This window comes from Lepidochelys kempii, chromosome 23 (genome assembly GCF_965140265.1).
Source record: "Lepidochelys kempii isolate rLepKem1 chromosome 23, rLepKem1.hap2, whole genome shotgun sequence".
NCBI lineage: Eukaryota > Metazoa > Chordata > Testudines > Cheloniidae > Lepidochelys > Lepidochelys kempii.
Window position 1 is genome coordinate 6,521,409 of NC_133278.1, and position 5,629 is coordinate 6,527,037.

Consider the following 5,629-nt stretch of genomic DNA (forward strand, 5'->3'; position numbering starts at 1 on the left):
AGCCCCTCCCACGCCTCATGCCGGCCCTGCCCCGCCCTCTGACGGTTCCCACCTCGGTCCGACTCCCGCCCTCTCCGCCTACTGGCTGGACCAGTTGGGAAGAGTCCGACGTCCATTGGGTGAAGACACTGCCAGTCAAGTCTGAGAGGCGCGGCCTGGCCGCTTGAGCGGCAGGGTGGGCTGAGAGCCCGAAGCGCGCGGTGGGTTCGGCTGCGCCGGGCAGGCATGCGCAGCGCAGGGGATCTCTATGGATGGGCAGGCCTGAGCAATCGAGCCAAGAGGTGCAGGACCAACCCTGCCTGGGGCGTCTGGGATTAGGGTGGATGGGGGTAAGGGAGGGCTTGGGGGAGGGTGACCCGTATGGCGAGAGCAGTGCTGCGAGCTCTCAGGGTTTTATGGCCAGTCCTGCAATTTTTGTTGGCCCAGCTCTGGAGTCATGGATTTTGGGGGGAGCCACCGTTCATTTCACAGGTTCTAGATACAAACATTTCATAGACTATAGAATATCAGGGTTGGAAGGGACCTCAGGAGGTCATCTAGTCCAACCCCCTGCTCAAAGCAGGACCAATTCCCAATTAAATCATCCCAGCCAGGGCTTTGTCAAGCAGGGCCTTAAAAACCTCTAAGGATGGAGATTCCACCACCTCCCTAGGTAACACATTCCAGTGTTTCACCACCCTCCTAGTGAAATAGTGTTGCCTAATATCCAACCTAAACTTCCCCCACTGCAACTTGAGACCATTACGCCTTGTTCTGTCATCTGCCACCACTGAGAACAGACGAGCTCCATCCTCTTTGGAACCCACCTTCAGGTAGTTGAAGGCTGCTATCAAATCCCCCCTCACTCTTCTCTTCTGCAGACTAAATAACCCCAGTTCCCTCAGCCTCTCCTCGTAAGTCATGTGCTCCAGCCCCCTAATCGTTTTTGTTGCCCTCTGCTGGACTATCTCCAATTTGTCCACATCCCTTCTGTAGTGGGGGGACCAAAACTGGACGCAATACTCCAGGTGTGGCCTCACCAGTGCCAAATAGAGGGGAATACTCACTTCCCTCGATCTGCTGGCAATGCTCCTATAGCCCAATATGCTATTGGCCTTCTTGGCAACGAGGGCACACAGCTGACTCATGTCCAGCTTCTCGATCCACTGTAATACCCAGGTCCTTTTCTGCAGAACTGCTGCTTAGCCAGTCGGTCCCCAGCCTCTAGCAGCGCCTGGGATTCTTCTGTCCTAAGTGCAGGACTCTGTACTTGTCCTTGTTGAATCTCATCAGATTTCTTCTGGCCCAATCCTCCAATTTGTCTGGGTCACTCTGGACCTTATCCCTACCCTCCAGCATATCTACCTCTCCCCCCAGCTTAGTGTCAGCTAAGAATTTACTGAGGGTGCAATTAATCCCATCATCCAGATCATTAATAAAGATGGTGAACAAAACTGTCCCCAGGACCGATCTCTGGGGCACTTTGCTTGATACCAGCTGCCAACTAGACATGGAGCCATTGATCAATACCCATGGAGCCCGATGATCTAGACAGCTTTCTATCCACCTTATAGTCCATTCATCTGGCCCATATTTCTTTAACTTGCTGGCAAGAAAACTGTGGGAGACCGTATAAAAGCTTTGCTAAAGTCAAGATATATCACATCCACTGCTTTCCCCATATCCACAGAGCCAGTTATCTCATTATAGAAGGCAATCAGGTTGGTCAGGCATGACTTGCCCTTTGTGAATCCATGTTGACTGTTCCTGATCACCTTCCTCTCCTCCAAGTGCTTCAAAATGGATTCCTTGAGGACCTGCTCCATGATTTTTCCGGGGACTGAGGTGAGGCTGACTGGCCTGTAGTTCCCCAGATCCTCCTTCTTCCCTTTTTTAAAGATGGGCACTACGTTAGCCTTTTTCCAGTCGTCCGGCACCTCCCCCGATCGCCATGAGTTTTAAAAGATAATGGCCAATGGCTCTGCAATCACGTCAGCCAACTCCCTCAGCACCCTTGGATGCATTAGATCTGGACCCATGGACTTCTGCATGTCCAGCTTTTCTAAATAGTCCTTAACCTATTCTTTCACCACTCACAGCTGCTCACCTCCTCCCCATACTGTGTTGCCCAGTGCAGCAGTCTGGGAGCTGACCTTATCTGTGAAGACCGAGGAAAAAAAACGCATTGAGTACTTCAGCTTTTTCCACATCATGTGTCACTAGGTTGCCTCCCCCATTCAGTAAGGGTCCCACACTTTCCCTGACCTTCTTCTTGTTGCGAACATACCTGTAGAAACCCTTCTTGTTACCCTTTACATCCCTTGCTAGCTGCAACTCCAATTGTGCTTTGGCCTTCCTGATTACACCCCTGCATGCTCAAGCAATATTTTTATACTCCTCCCTAGTCATCAGTCCAAGTTTCCACTTCTTGTAAGCTTCCTTTCTGAGTTTAAGCTCACCGAAGATTTCACTGTTAAGTCAAGCTGGTCACCTGCCATATTTGCTATTCTTTCTACACATCGGGATGGTTTGTTCCTGCACCCTCAAGAAGGCTTCTTTAAAATACAGCCAGCTCTCCTGGACTTCTTTCTCCCTCATGTTATTCTCCCAGGGGATCCTGCCCATCAGTTCCCTGAGGAAGTCAAAGTCTGCTTTTCTGAAGTCCAGGGTCCGTATTTTGCTACTCTCCTTTCTTCCTTTTGTCAGGATCCTGAACTCAACCATCTCATGGTCACTGCTGCCAAGGTTGTCACCCACTTCTACTTTCCCTACCAATTCTTCCCTGTTTGTAAGTAGCAGGTCAGGAGGAGCACGGCCCCTAGTTGGTTCCTCCAGCACTTGCACCAGGAAGTTGTCTCCAACACTCTCCAAAAACTTCCTGGATTGTCTGTGCACTGCTGTATTGCTCTCCCAGCAGATGTCAGGGTGACTGAAGTCTCCCATTAGAACCCGGGCCTGTGATCTGGAAACTTCAGTTAATTGTCCGAAGAAAGCCTCGTCTACCTCATCCTCCTGGTTCGGTGGTCTATAGCACACACCCACCACGACATCACTCTTGTTGCTCTTGCCTCTAAACTTAACCCAAAGACTCTCAACAGGCTTTTCTCCAGTTTCAAGCGGAGCTCTGAGCAATCATACCGCTCCCTTACATACAGTGCAACTCCTCCACCTTTCCTCCCCTGCCTGTTCTTCCTGAACAGTTTATACCCACCCATGACAGTGCTCCAGTCACGTGAACTGCCCCCCAAAGTTTCTGTTATTCCAATGACATCATAGTTCCTGCCAATCTGCAAACAGGACCCAGGCTTGATCTAAACACTAATGTGTTTCAGCGTGTCTGAAACAAGCGAACACGCATTTGACCCAATGGACGCACACAGCGGGAATGTGTCTGGCAGTATGTTGCGTACGGCAGTGGTTCTCAATCAGGGCCCCCTAGCAGGCCGTGAGCAGGTTTCAGGGGGGTCTGCCAAGCAGGGCCAGCGTTAGACTCACTGGGGCCCGGGGCCTTGAGCCCCTGCCATCCGGGGCTGAAGACAAAGCCTGAGCAACTTCACTTGGTGTGGAGCCCTGGGCAATTGCCCTGCTTCTACCCCCGAATGGCAGTCCTGGCTTTTCAGTGCAGAAAACCAGTTGGTGCGGAACAGCTGGGCCGTGGAGATTTTATAGCGTGCTGCAGGGCCTCAGAGAGGGAAAGGCTGAGAACTCCTGGTGTACGATCCCTCCTGAGTGCGAGGCCTGTTCTGACGGTGCCGGTCACTACGCGCTGCAGCTCCAGGGGTGGGGCTGCGAGTGTATCAGGGCACGTGCAGCTGGGCTCATCCCTGGGGCTTGCACCATTCAGCCTGCCCCCCACCCCAGACGTCTTTTAAACTGGGGGCTTGAAACTGAGGTGATTTTCATCCAGAGGCTGGGGCAGCATCCGAGTGGGAAGCTGGCCATGGCCCGTGGGCATCCTTGATGGCACAGCCCACCCTGGGAACCCCATCCGCTGCAGCAGGACAGGGGCTGGCCCCGCACAGAGCCTTGCGGCTTCAGAACTTGTTTGCTTTTCCAGACTATTCTAGCTGCTCGTGATCTGGCCACTCGTGTGAGAGCCCGAGCCATGGCAACGTACCACGAGGGCACCCCCAGGTCACAGGACAGCCCCCCCCCCATTGGGCTGGGTGACCTCCAAAGGTCTCGGTTCGCAGCCTTGCTGCTGTGGTTCCCTGCTTAGCGCCGTGGTGCTGATGCACATGCTCCTCGGCGGCTCTTCTGACTCCATTCTGGCCTGTCCTAACGGCACGGCTCCTCCCCTGAGGCTTGTTTCATGCAGGGGTGTAGTCTGTGGGCTGACCTTGGAAGAGCACAGCCACCGTCACCCCCTCCACACACACCCCACCATCAGCCCCCCAGCCAGTGAGCCAGGCCCAGCCGTTGAAGGAGGGCTGGGGGGCGTTCGTAGAGCCCCGGGTCTGTGTGTTGCAGGCCAGTGGGTCTCTCCCACCCCCTCATTCCCGTCTTCTTGCTTCCACCCTCATTGTCCCCCCCCCAGCCAGGGAGGGGCTCACAGGGGTTTGGCCCATCAAAGCAGAAGCACGTTGGTCCAGTTAATGCAGCTTTAATGTCGGCCTCTGGCTCGCTGCCCTGGCTGGCCCTGCCCCAGTTCAGCCAGGCCCCAAGCCGGCGGGGGGGTGATTTACAGGGGGGTGTAGATCAGGACTGGGCGTGCCGTGCTGTGCCAGACCCTGGTGGGGGTGGGGCGCGCACACAGAGCTGCTGTGAAGGTCTGTACATCAGCTTCAGAGCCATGTGTATAAACCCAATTGCACCCGCTCCCCCCACACACCTGATTGGGCCGTGCTCCGCCCCACCGGCGGGCTCCTGGGCTGGAAGGGCCCCCCAGATGCTGCCTCAGCTAGGAGCAGCAGGTGGCCCCAGCATGCCTAACCCTAGCCCTTCATGCCGTAGGGTGGTGGCACTCGGAGCTCCATCCATTTGGGAGTCAGGGCAACCATGGGTGTGTGCAGGAATTTAAATTTGATCCCTTTTGTGCCTTCCCAGGAGCTTGCTCTCCCCTCCTCCCCACGAGGCCCTGGGAGGAGCTTACTGCCCTCCCCCACCAGGCCCCGGGAGGAGCTTGCTTTCCCCCCTCCCCGACAGGAGCTCGATCTTCCCTCCCTCCACAGACCTAGGGCCAGAGAAGTTCTGGGCCCCTGATGATTATGGGGGTGCATGCCCCCGAGGGCAACTAAACAAGCCTCCCCAACCCACGTGTGACTGGGAAAACGCTGCTCACGGCCCCGAGGCCCTGCTGGAGGCGGGGCTGCATGGGGACTGACAGCCCCAGGGAAAATGGCCCCAGATGCTTGGGGCAGAGGGGGTGGGTCACAAGTGAATGGAGAACCCCTGTGGGCCCTGCCCAGGCACCCCTCAGGGCCTCATGCCCACAGCGGCTCCCTGGGGCAGGGCCTCGCTCCAGGGTGGTGGAATCCCCAGAGGTGCTTGCCCAGCCCTGGCCTCACAGTACTCCCATTAGCATCAACATGGCTGGGAGACGGAGCCTCTGGACGGCCAAGGGAGTCACAGGAAGCCACAGGGCAGGGAGGAGGCCCGAGAGGGCTGGAGCAGCAGGGAGTGGGGACAGCAGAGGTGGGAGTCGGAGCAG